Source organism: Procambarus clarkii, chromosome 21 (assembly GCF_040958095.1).
Source record: "Procambarus clarkii isolate CNS0578487 chromosome 21, FALCON_Pclarkii_2.0, whole genome shotgun sequence".
In the NCBI taxonomy this organism is placed as follows: Eukaryota; Metazoa; Arthropoda; class Malacostraca; order Decapoda; family Cambaridae; genus Procambarus; species Procambarus clarkii.
The window spans coordinates 25726424-25740260 of NC_091170.1; the positions used below are offsets into that span (position 1 = coordinate 25726424).

Genomic DNA, 13837 nt, shown 5'->3' on the forward strand with positions numbered 1-13837 from the left:
TACCACTGTATTTGTGATGGTGAATTCAATATAACTCGGATCTTCTTGAGGTTATCTTGAGATGATTTCGGGGCTTTAGTGTCCCCGCGGCCCGGTCCTCGACCAGGCCTCCACCCCCAGGAAGCAGCCCGTGACAGCTGACTAACACCCAGGTACCTATTTTACTGCTAGGTAACAGGGGCATAGGGTGAAAGAAACTCTGCCCATTGTTTCTCGCCGGCGCCCGGGATCGAACCCGGGACCACAGGATCACAAGTCCAGCGTGCTGTCCGCTCGGCCGACCGGCTCCCTGGATCGGCGACCGGATGATGATACCAATTTAATTGAGATGGTGATACCACAATACTTGGGATGGCGAAACTACTATAAATGTGATAGTGATTCGACAATACTTAGGATTGCGATACTACTATAAATAGGATGGTCACGGCACTGTAATTCATAAGATCATATTCTAATATATTGTTTTTAACTGAATCTCAGCGAGGAATGACATAAAGTGTAGGAGAAATGAGAATTATGATATAACTAATCTTTTTAGGTGATAGGAAGGAGTAGACTCGGGCGATGATGGGGTCTGGTTGGGGGGGGGGTAAATAGGGGGGGGGGAGAGGCGGTGAAGGACGAAAGATCTGAGGCGGTCCAGTGAGTTGACAGTGGCGAGAGAAGGAACAGGGAAGTCGTCCTGCAATCAACAGCCCCTGGCTGAGAGATATTCCCACAAAGGTACGCCAAGCTTATCCAAGTGTTCACTGTTGTGGTTCATTTGTACTAGGGTGCTAGTGCCTAGTAGGGTCAATAGGACTCTTTTTTCTGCGGTTTCCGTAATTGGTATGTTCTAGCGTTCACAATTTTGTCAATAACTAAAGGTCTTATCCAGATTATACAAATAGTAATCATGAGACGACAGTTATTATCATTGCTGGAAATTCATTATTATTATTTTTGTAATTTTGTCCCTGAAGGGCAAAAGCGTAAATAAATATACCATTATCACTGTGATTATGAGAAATATGACCCAACAAGAGCATGATATAGCTGAAGCAGGAGCAAGATATTGCTAACAGGAATAAAATATTGTTAGCAGGAGTAAGATATAGCTAACAGAAGTAAGATATAGCTAGCAGGAGTAAGATATAGCTAGCAAGAGCAAGATATAGCTACAAGGAGCAAGATATAGCTAGCAGCAGTAAGATATAGCAAGCAGCAGTAAGATAGAGCTAGCAGCAGTAAGATATAGCTAGCAAGAGCAAGTTATAGGTAGCAGGAGTAAGATTTAGCTAGCAGGAGTAAAATATAGCTAAAAGGAGTAAGATACAGCTAGCAGGAGTAAGATATAGCTAGCAGGAGTAAGATATAGCTAGCAGGAGTAAGATATGCACTTATTAGTATGATTAACTTGATACATGCAGCTCTCGATAAAAATGAGTTCCCTGTTGGGATATTTGTGGACCTACGTAAGGCTTTTGACGCTGTCAACCACCAAAACTTTCTTCTTAAATTACATCATTATGGAGTCAAAGGTCACTCTCTGCAATACCTTCAGTCCTACCTTACTGACAGGCTCCAGTATGTTTCTGTGAATAATTCCATTTCTCCCACCCTACCTATCAACATTGGTGTTCCACAGGGCAGCATACTTAGCCCTCTCCTCTTTCTCATCTACATTAATGTCCTTCCTGGACATTAATGTCCTGTCCTGTAGATGGACATTAATGTCCATCTACATTAATGCCTCTCAACACCTCAAACCAATCTTATTTGCTGATGACACAACTTTCATCTTCTATGGTCCTGACCCTCTTGCTCTAAATGTCACTGTGAATACTGAACTAAATAAAGTCCATCTTTGGCTAACTGCTAACAAACTCACCCTTAACATTGACAAAACTTTCTATATTTTGTTTGGTAATAAATCCTCAAGAGAAATTAATTTAGGAATAAACAATATATAGATCAGTAGTAAAGTTGATGGTAAATTCCTTGGTGTCCTCATCGATAACAAGCTGAATTTCCAGGGACACATTCTAAATATAGCAAAAAAGTTTCTAAAACTGTTGGCATTCTTTCTAAGATCAGATATTATGTCCCTCGCCCTGCCCTGGTGACACTATTACTCTCTCCTCTATCCTTATCTCAACTATGGTATTTGTGCTTGGGGTTCTACTACTAAAAATCATTTACATCCTCTAATTACCCAACACAAAGCTGCTATTAGAACAATATCTAACTCTGGCCCTAGACAGCACTCGGTACCTTTACTCAAATCTCTGAATATGTTAGATATTAAGTCACTACACATCCTCTCTTGTGTACTCTATATATTTAAAACTCTGAATTATAATGTCAATTCTGACCTTCACCGCTTCCTAGAAGGTTGTAACAGAACTCATGGGCACCACACCAGAAACAAATACCTATTTGATATTCCAAGAGTACGACTTAATCAAACTAGGAATGCTCTACAAATCAAGGGACACAGAATGTGGAATGACCTTCCCAATTATGTTAAAGACTGTACCTCTCTCAACCAGTTTAAGATGAAAACTAAGTACTACCTAATTAACTCCATGTAACCTACCTTAATTCTAAATGTCAACTCATATCTTACTATTAAAAAAAAAAAAATGCTGTTTGTTGACCTACTTGTATATTGGCTATTTTCTACCATGTTCCCCCCTTTTTTTATCTTTTATTATTTTTTTCATTCAACACAATTTATACTTTAAGCTCAATTACTGTTAACTTTTAGTCTAAGGGATTTTTCTCCACCTCACCTTGCCCGAAACGCTATGCGTACTAGTGGCTTTAGGTATTGTATGTACTACCTCTAACTTTAAATCTAACAATGTTTATACTGTAACTCTGCAAATATGTATGTACTGTTCTAAATAACTTATTATTATTATTATTATTATTATTATTATTATTATTATTATTATTATTATTATTATTATACAGCTAGCAGGAGTAAGATACAGCTAAAAGGAGCAAGATATAAACAGGAAAATTATCGTAGTTAATGAACTTAGCCTCTCTGATAAGGAGCCAAAAACAATGTCAATGTTAATCAGCTTATCTTTGTTTTTCTATCCTGCTGCGTGTTGACCCATGGTCACGGTACACAGTACCGTGACCACCGCACCAATGATCGTTGGTGCGGTGGTCACGGTACTGTGTACGTTTAGGGGTGATCCTGGACGGCATGGGTTCGAATCCTGGCCGGGTCAGAGAGTTCTCAGTGATATATGGCTTGCGCGTTCATGCAGTTTTCTCACATATATATATATATATATATATATATATATATATATATATATATATATATATATATATATATATGTATATATATATATATATATATATATATATATATATATATATATATATATATATATATATATATATATGACAGTGTCAGACCACTGAGGAAAATTGAAACAGGAATTTCCTTAAGTACTTTCGTATATTAATACATCTTCACTCCTTCTAAAGATGTATTAATATACGAAAGTACTTAAGGAAATGGAAATTCCGGTTTCAATTTTCCTCCGTGATCTGACACTATCACATTTATAATCACGTGTTTATTTTCGTAATACACACACACACACACACACACACACACACACACACACACACACACACACACACACACACACACACACACACACACACTCCCCCCTAAGCCCCCCACTCTCCCCCACCCCACCTAAGTCTTCCCCTCTCCCCCACTCCCCTAAACCCTCCCCTCTTCCTCACCCACCTCAGCCCTCCCTTTTACCCCACGCCCCCCAAGCCCTCCACCCTTTTCTCTCCCCCCAAGCCCTCCACCCTTTTCTCTCCCCCCAAGCCCCCCCCATCTCCCCTATCCCCCACAGCCTTTCCTCCCCCCATGCTTCCCCAACCCTCCCTCTCTTACCCACCCCCTGTACCCTCCCCCTCTTATCCACCCCCTGTACCCTCCCCCCTCTAATCCACCCCCTGTACCCTCCCCCTCTTATCCACCCCCTGTACCCTCCCCCTCTCCCCCACCACCCCAAGCCCTCCCTCCACCAATCCCCCCGTGCCAGGTCCCCCCAGCTCCCACTCACCCCAGATCCCAAAGGTCCCCCCCAGAAAAGAAGCAGAAGAGAGTCAGTTTCAGGGTGATGTACTCGAACATAGATGGGATCACAAGCAAGACAAGTGAATTGAGGGAAAGAGCACAAGAAGTTAACCCAGATGTAATCGGACTCACTGAAACAAAACTCTCTGGAATCATAACGAATGCCGTGTTTCCCCAGGAGTATACAGTAATAAGGAAAGAGAGGGAAGGTAGGGGAGGAGGCGGAGTGGCCCTACTCATGAGAAGGGAATGGAGTTTTAAGGAGATGGCCATCCCGGGCTGTGAGGAGTTCAGAGACTACATAGCAGGCACCATAACAATGGGAGGACCAAGAATACTAGTAGCAGTAATATACAACCCTCCACCAAATGACAGGAGACCCAGTCAAGAGTATGAAAACAACAACAAGGCAGTTAACACTATAATTGAGAGGGCAGCCTCTGCTGCCTGTAGAAATAGATCCCACCTGCTCATCATGGGCGACTTCAATCACGGAAAGATTGACTGGGAGAACAAGGAACCGCATGGAGGCGAGGATACGTGGAGAGCCAAACTATTGGAGGTGGTGACAAGCAACCTTTTAACCCAGCATGTCGGAGAACCCACAAGGATGAGAGGCAATGACGAACCAGCGAGACTCGACCTAGTCTTCACTCTGAACGACTCCGACATAAGAGAAATCGGTTTTGAGGACCCAGTAGGAATGAGCGACCACAGTGTACTGGTGTTTGAGTACTTGATTGAAGAAGGGTTATTGAACTCGAGGAGGGATACCGAAACCAAAAGGTTAGCATACCGAAAGGGAAACTATGAGGGGATAAGAAAATTCCTAACAGATATAGCATGGGAAACAGGGCTCAGGGGAAAGACGGCCCAAGATATGATGGATTACATCACGCAGAAGTGCAAGGACGCAGCAAACAAGTTTGTCCCAGTCCAAAAGGAAAACAGAGAAATGAAGATGAGAAACCCATGGTTTAATCAAAGATGTAGGCTAGCTAAGCAGCAATGTAAAAGGGCATGGAGAAACTATAGGAATAACAGGACACTGGAGAGCAGAGAAAGATACCAGAATGCCAGGAATGAATATGTCAGGATGAGAAGAGAGGCAGAAAGACAATACGAAAATGACATCGCAAGCAAGGCAAAGACTCAGCCTAAATTGTTGCATAGCCACATTAGGAGAAAAACAACAGTAAAGGAACAGGTTATGAGATTAAGGATAGGGCGGAAGGATTCACTACAAATGACAAGGAAGTGTGTGAGGAATTGAATAAGAAATTCCAGGAGGTCTTCACCTTAGAGCAAGGAGAAATTCCAGAGGTAAGTGAGGGAATAGCTAACCAGGAACCACTGGAAGAGTTTGAGATTACCAGTGGGGAAGTAAGGAAGTGTTTACTAGAGTTGGACGTGACGAAGGCTATAGGCCCAGATGGAATCTCCCCTTGGGTTCTAAAGGAAGGAGCAAGAGAACTGTGCCTACCACTCTCCATAGTGTATAACAAATCACTGGCAACAGGGGAACTGCCAGATATTTGGAAAGCAGCTAACGTAGTCCCGATATACAAGAAAGGGGATAGACAGGAGGCACTGAACTACAGGCCAGTGTCCCTAACCTGCATACCATGCAAGCTGATGGAGAAGATTGTGCGAAAAAAACTAGTGGAGCATCTGGAGCGAAGGAACTTTGTAACACAGCATCAACATGGGTTCAGGGATGGCAGGTCCTGCCTCACAGGGTTACTTGAATTCTACGACCAGGCAACAAAAATAAGGCAAGAAAGAGAAGGGTGGGCAGACTGCATATTTTTGGATGGTCAGAAAGCCTTTGATACAGTGCCACACAAGAGGCTAGTGCGAAAGTTGGAGATGCAGGCTGGAGTGAGAGGGAAGGTACTCCGGTGGATAGAGGAGTACCTAAGCAACAGGAGACAACGAGTCTGTGTGAGGGGTGAGGTCTCAGATTGGCGAGACGTCACAAGTGGAGTCCCGCAGGGGTCAGTCCTTGGACCTATACTGTTTCTGGTATATGTAAATGATCTCCCAGAGGGTATAGATTCGTTCCTCTCAGTGTTTGCCGACGATGCAAAAATTATGAGGAGGATTGAAACAGAGGATGATAGTAGGAGGCTACAAGATGACCTGGATAGACTGAGTGAATGGTCCAACAAATGGCTGTTGAAGTTCAACCCGAGTAAATGCAAAGTAATGAAACTAGGCAGTGGAAACAGGAGGCCAGGCACAGGATACAGAATAGGAAATGAAATACTTAATGAAACAGACAGAGAGAAAGATCTAGGAGTTGATATCACACCAAACCTGTCTCCTGAAGCCAACATAAAGAGAATAACGTCTGCGGCATATGCGAGGCTGGCTAACATCAGAACGGCGTTCAGGAACCTGTGTAAGGAATCATTCAGAATCTTGTACACCACATATGTAAGACCAATCCTGGAGTATGCGGCCCCAGCATGGAGCCCGTACCTTGTCAAGCACAAGACGAAGCTGGAAAAAGTCCAAAGGTATGCTACTAGACTAGTCCCAGAACTAAGAGGCATGAGTTATGAGGAAAGGCTGCGGGAAATGCACCTTACGACACTGGAAGACAGAAGAGTAAGGGGGGACATGATCACAACCTACAAAATCCTCAGGGGAATCGACCGGGTAAGCAAGGATGAACTATTCAACACTGGTGGGACGCGAACAAGGGGACACAGGTGGAAGCTGAGTACCCAAATGAGCCACAGAGACGTTAGAAAGAACTTTTTCAGTGTCAGAGTAGTTAGTAAATGGAATGCATTAGGAAGTGATGTGGTGGAGGCTGACTCCATACACAGTTTCAAATGTAGATATGATAGAGCCCAATAGGCTCAGGAATCTGTACACCAGTTGATTGACGGTTGAGAGGCGGGACCAAAGAGCCAGAGCTCAACCCCCGCAAGCACAATTAGGTGAGTACACACACACACAAACACACACACACACACACACACACACACATATTATATATATATATATATATATATATATATATATATATATATATATATATATATATATATATATATATATATATATATATATATATATATTAGTATATTTTGGTAGCAGTCTTTCCTGTAGACATATATTATTAAATATGACCGAAAAAGTAAGATTAATAATTCTAACACGAATTTTCTCAATCTTTCGTACATTTCTTTTCACTGTTGGAGGTAAATCAAAAATCAATTCTCCAAAATTCATTTTTATTTCTAGTCTGACGCGACACGAGCGCGTTTCGTAAAACTTATTACATTTTCAAAGACTTTAGTTTACAAATACACAACTGAATAGAACTTACGCATCTCCGATTTTATATCTACATTTTAGTGAGGTGGATGGGGTGAGGTGGCATTAATAGGGTATTAATTTCATCAACACAAGACAGAACAAGAGGTGGTATTAATAGGGTATTAATTTCATCAACACAAGACAGAACACGAAACAATGGGTATTGAATAGAAGTGTATGTAGAAAGCCTGTTGGTCCATATTTCTTGATGCTTCTATATTGAAGCGGAGTCTTGAGGTGGGTAGAATATAGTTGTGCATTAATTGGCTGTTGATTGCTGGTGTTGACTTCTTGATATGTAGTGCCTCGCAAACGTCAAGCCGCCTGCTATCGCTGTATCTATCGATGATTTCTGTGTTGTTTACTAGGATTTCTCTGGCGATGGTTTGGTTGTGGGAAGAGATTATATGTTCCTTAATGGAGCCCTGTTGCTTATGCATCGTTAAACGCCTAGAAAGAGATGTTGTTGTCTTGCCTATATACTGGGTTTTTTGGAGCTTACAGTCCCCAAGAGGGCATTTGAAGGCATAGACGACGTTAGTCTCTTTTAAAGCGTTCTGTTTTGTGTCTGGAGAGTTTCTCATGAGTAGGCTGGCCGTTTTTCTGGTTTTATAGTAAATCGTCAGTTGTATCCTCTGATTTTTGTCTGTAGGGATAATGTTTCTATTAACAATATCTTTCAGGACCCTTTCCTCCGTTTTATGAGCTGTGGAAAAGAAGTTCCTGTAAAATAGTCTAATAGGGGGTATAGGTGTTGTGTTAGTTGTCTCTTCAGAGGTTGCATGGCGTTTCACTTTCCTTCTTATGATGTCTTCGACGAAACCATTGGAGAAGCCGTTGTTGACTAGGACCTGCCTTACCCTACAGAGTTCTTCGTCGACTTGCTTCCATTCTGAGCTGTTGCTGAGAGCACGGTCGACATATGCGTTAACAACACTCCTCTTGTACCTGTCTGGGCAGTCGCTGTTGGCATTTAGGCACATTCCTATGTTCGTTTCCTTAGTGTAGAAAGGAAACTACAAAGAGAGGTTCTTGCATATATATATATATATATATAATATATATATATATATATATATATATATATATATATATATATATATATATTATTAAATATGACCGAAAAAGTAAGATTAATAATTCTAACACGAATTTTCTCAATCCTTCGTACATTATGCTTCACTGTTGGAGGTAAATCAAAAATCACTTCTCCAAAATTCATTTTTATTTCTAGTCTGACGCGACACGGGCGCGTTTCGTAAAACTTATTACATTTTCAAAGACTTCACAAATACACAACTGATTAGAACTTGCGTTTCCCTGATTTTATATCTACATTTGAGTGAGGTGGGAAGGGTGATGTGGCATTACATTTGAGTGAGGTGGGAAGGATGATGTGGCATTAACACAAGACAGAACACTAGAGGATATTAATAGGGTATTAAAAGTATCAACACAAGACAGAACACGAAAAAATGGGTATTGAATAGAAGTGTTTGTAGAAAGCCTATTGGTCCATATTTCTTGATGCTTCTATATTGGAGCGGAGTCTTGAGGTGGGTAGAATATAGTGGTGCAATAATTGGCTGTTGATTGCTGGTGTTGACTTCTTGATGTGTAGTGCCTCGCAAACGTCAAGCCGCCTGCTGTCGCTGTATCTATCGATGATTTCTGTGTTGTTTACTAGGATTTCTCTGGCGATGGTTTGGTTATGGGAAGAGATTATATGTTCCTTAATGGAGCCCTGTTGTTTATGCATCGTTAAACGCCTAGAAAGAGATGTTGTTGTCTTGCCTATATACTGGGTTTTTTGGAGCTTACAGTCCCCAAGTGGGCATTTGAAGGCATAGACGACGTTAGTCTCTTTTAAAGCGTTCTGTTTCGTGTCTGGAGAGTTTCTCATGAGTAGGCTGGCCGTTTTTCTGGTTTTATAGTAAATCGTCAGTTGTATCCTCTGATTTTTGTCTGTAGGGATAACGTTTCTATTAACAATATCTTTCAGGACCCTTTCCTCTGTTTTATGAGCTGTGGAAAAGAAGTTCCTGTAAAATAGTCTAATAGGGGGTATAGGTGTTGTGTTAGTTGTCTCTTCGGAGGTTGCATGGCTTTTCACTTTCCTTCTTATGATGTCTTCGATGAAACCATTGGAGAAGCCGTTATTGACTAGAACCTGCCTTACCCTACAGAGTTCTTCTTGAAGGCACTCGATTGAAGCATAGTAGTTGTGCAGTTGTTAAGGAGAATGAGTATCGGGACTTTCTGGAAGGGGACGCCCTAACGGATTCTCGTTGTCTCGCTCGCCTGGCAGCTTCCATCTCTGAAGTCAGTGGTTCCATGGCTACTGACACTGTGTTACACCCTCATTCTCTCACCAGAATAAGAGTTAAGGTTCAGGGAGTGCCTGAGTTGTCGGATGTGATTGCGGAAAGTGAAACATGTAAAGTGAATGGTACATTTGTTGAACCCTCCTGGCACACAGTGCAGGATGGTACTGTCTCACTTTTTATCGCGAACACAAGTAATGCCGATATCCATCTCCAGTCTGGTACCCATGTTGTAGATTTTGCCCATTACTCGTTACCGGTGCGAGTTGTGGATGATGTCTCCATGGATCATACTGTTTGTACACTCACACCAGGAGAACAGGGATCTCAGCCAGAGGTGCAAGCGCAACACCTCAGTCCTACTGATTTTCCTGACTCTGTGGCTCAGCTTTTGGAAATTTTGAACAGGAATAGAGCTGTTGTTGCTCTACCAGGAGAAAAATTAGGTCTCACTCCTCTCATTACACATAAAATTCCCCTTGAACAAGGAACTACGCCTATTTATGTACCAGCTTACCGTCTTCCCCATTCTCAGAGAGCAGAAGCAGATAGACTTGTAGAAGAAATGTTACAGAGTGATGTAATTGAATCGAGTAATTCGCCATGGAACGCTCCATTGATTCTTGTACCAAAGCGAGATGGGACTTGGAGACCTGTAATCGATTATCGCAAGCTTAACAGAGTAACAATACCTGATCGTTTCCCACTTCCAGTTCTCAATGATTTGTTGCAAAGTATTGGTCGAAACAAAGTATTCTCAACGTTAGATTTGTTGCAGGGATTCTGGCAAATCCCCCTTGATGAGGAAAGTAAACAATTGACAGCCTTTAGTACTCCCAATGGTCATTTTCATTTCAAAAGAATGCCGTTTGGTTTGCGTAGTAGTCCAATAACCTTTTCACGGCTCATGACAAATCTATTTCGTAGATTGATAGGAAGTACGCTTCTAGTTTACCTTGATGATCTCATAATCATGTCGCAAGATGTTCAGACTCATTTCCAGAACCTTGAAAAAGTACTTGCAAAGCTCGCTGAAGCTAATTTAAAAATAAAGCTTGCAAAATGTTCATTTTTAAAGCAAAAGATTAATTTCCTAGGTCATACAGTTACACCTTCAGGTATTACATTGAATGAATCAAAAATTATTGCTGCCCGTGATTTTCCAACACCTCGTACCGCAGAAGCCGTAAGACAGTTCACAGGTCTTGTAGGATTTTATCGTTCATTTATTGCTGGATTCTCTATTATAGCCGCTCCGCTTTACAAGTTGCAAAGAAAAGATGAACCCTTTGTTTGGGGAGAGGCCCAGGATCAGTCATTCAAAAAACTCAAAGCAGCCTTGATTTCGTCACCTGTCCTTAGGTATCCAGATTTTTCTAAACCTTTTACGTTGGTTACAGATGCTAGTGACATAGGTCTAGGTGCTGCATTACTTCAAACAGAAGGTCACAGAGATCACGCAATAGCTTATGCTAGCCGCACATTATCCAAAGAAGAGAAAAATTATAGTGCAACAGAACGAGAAGCCTTGGCAGTTGTTTGGGCACTTAAACATTTCAAGGATACAATTTATAATTACCCAGTTCATGTTCTTACAGATCACCAACCATTAATTCCCTTGTTCAAAAATAAGAATCCAGTTGGAAAGTTTGCTAGATATTTGCTCACAATTCAAGAATTCAATCCCACCGCTGCCACCAGTATTCGTTTGCCTTGTTCGGGTTGAATGTAGACACAGTAGTCGCTTCTGTATATATTTATTGAGTGAGGCAAACAGGTGTATAACTGGCCAGCCGAGGTCCACCTACTCTGGGTCTGTGAGGATAACTGAGGCTGCTGGGAGCATGCTTGATGCTCCTCTGTCTGGCATGACGTCAGAGGCCTACTTGCCTGTGATTGGTTACATTTCAACTGACAGAATTTGAGTATAACATATATATATATATATATATATATATATATATATATATATGCGAACAAGCCTGAATGGTCCCCAGGACTATATGCGAATGAAAACTCACACCCCAGAAGTGACTCGAACCCATACTCCCAGGAGCAACGCAACTGGTAACTACAGGGCGCCTTAATCCACTTGACCATCACAAAATGATGGTGATGGTCCAGTGGATTAAGGCGCCCTGTAGTTACCAGTTGCGTTGCTCCTGGGAGTATGGGTTCGAGTCACTTCTGGGGTGTGAGTTTTTATATTCATATATATATATATATATATATATATATATATATATATATATATATATATATATATATATATATATATATATATATATATATACATATATATATATATATATATATATATATGTCGTACCTAGTAGCCAGAACGCACTTCTCAGCCTACTATGCAAGGCCCAATTTGCCTAATAAGCCAAGTTTTCATGAATTATTTGTTTTTCGACTACCTAACCTACCTAAAGTAACCTAACCTAACCTTTTTGGCTAAGTAACCTAACCTAACCTATAAAGATAGGTTAGGATAGGTTAGGCAGGGTTGGTTAGGTTCGGTCATATATCGACGTTAATTTTAACTCCAATAAAAAAAAATTGACCTGATACATAATGAATTGGGTAGCTTTATCATTTCATAAGAAAAAAAATTAGAGAAAATATATTAATTCAGGAAAACTTGGCTTATTAGGCAAATCGGGCCTTGCATTGTAGGCTGAGAAGTGAGTTCTGGCTACTAGGTACGACATATATATATATATATATATATATATATATATATATATATATATATATATATGTCGTACCTAGTAGCCAGAACGCACTTCTCAGCCTACTATGCAAGGCCCGATTTGCCTAATAAGCCAAGTTTTCATGAATTAATTGTTTTTCGACTACCTAACCTACCTAACCTAACCTAACCTAACTTTTTCTGCTACCTAACCAAACCTAACCTATAGAGATAGGTTAGGTTAGGTTAGGTAGGGTTGGTTAGGTTTGGTCATATATCTACGTTAATTTTAACTCCAATAAAAAAAAATTGACTTCATACATAATGAAATGGGTAGCTTTATCATTTCATAAGAAAAAAAATAGAAAAAATATATTTATTCAGGAAAACTTGGCTTATTAGGCAAATCGGGCCTTGCATAGTAGGCCAAAAAGTGAGTTCTGGCTACTAGGTACGACATATATATATATACATATATATATATATATATATATATATATATATATATATATATATATATATATATATATATATATATATATATATATATATATATACATATAACTTTAGAACACTTTCCCACCAGGAGACTCGAACCCTAGCCAGCACAGAAGCCTTCCAGCAACTGGCATAACAGGTACGCCTTAACCCGCTCCACCACCTATATATATATATATATATATATATATATATATATATATATATATATATATATATATATATATATATATATATATATATATATATATATATATATATATATGTCGTACCTAGTAGCCAGAACGCACTTCTAAGCCTACTATGCAAGGCCCGATTTGCCTAATAAGCCAAGTTTTCATGAATTAATTGATTTTCGACTACCTAACCTACCTAACCTAACCTAACCTTCCTTTTTTCGGCTACCTATCCTAACCTAACCTATAATAATAGGTTAGGTTAGGTTAGGTTAGGTAGGGTTGGTTAGGTTCGGTCATATATCTACTTGAATTTTAACTCCAATAAAAAAAAATTGACCTCATACATAATGAAATGGGTAGCTTTATCATTTCATAAGAAAAAAATTGAGAAAATATATTAATTCAGGAAAACTTGGCTTATTAGGCAAATTGGGCCTTGCATAGTAGGCTGAGAAGTGCGTTCTGGCTACTAGGTACGACATATATATATATATATATATATATATTTATATATATATATATATACATATATATATATATATATATATATATATATATATTTATATATATATATATGTCGTACCTAGTAGCCAGAACGCACTTTTTGGCCTACTATGCTAGGCCCGATTTGCCTAATAAGCCAAGTTTTCCTGAATTAATATATTTTCTTTAATTTTTTTCTTATGAAATGATAAAGCTA

General features: G+C 40.0%; 1 protein-coding gene across 5 annotated transcripts in view; it reads left to right on the forward strand.

The window, feature by feature from the left end:
* The first annotated feature begins 614 nt into the window (after positions 1-614).
* Positions 615-13837, forward strand: part of LOC123760570 (probable cytochrome P450 49a1) — a 54855-nt gene continuing 41632 nt past the window's right edge. For 2 of the 5 annotated variants that reach the window (XM_069328215.1, XM_069328213.1), the window contains exon 1: positions 630-726. The gene's annotated coding sequence lies outside the window, so the exon portion shown is untranslated. Of the gene's footprint in view, positions 727-13837 lie in introns of all 5 variants that reach the window. The other 3 variants (XM_069328216.1, XM_045746253.2, XM_069328217.1) reach the window with 3 other exon arrangements.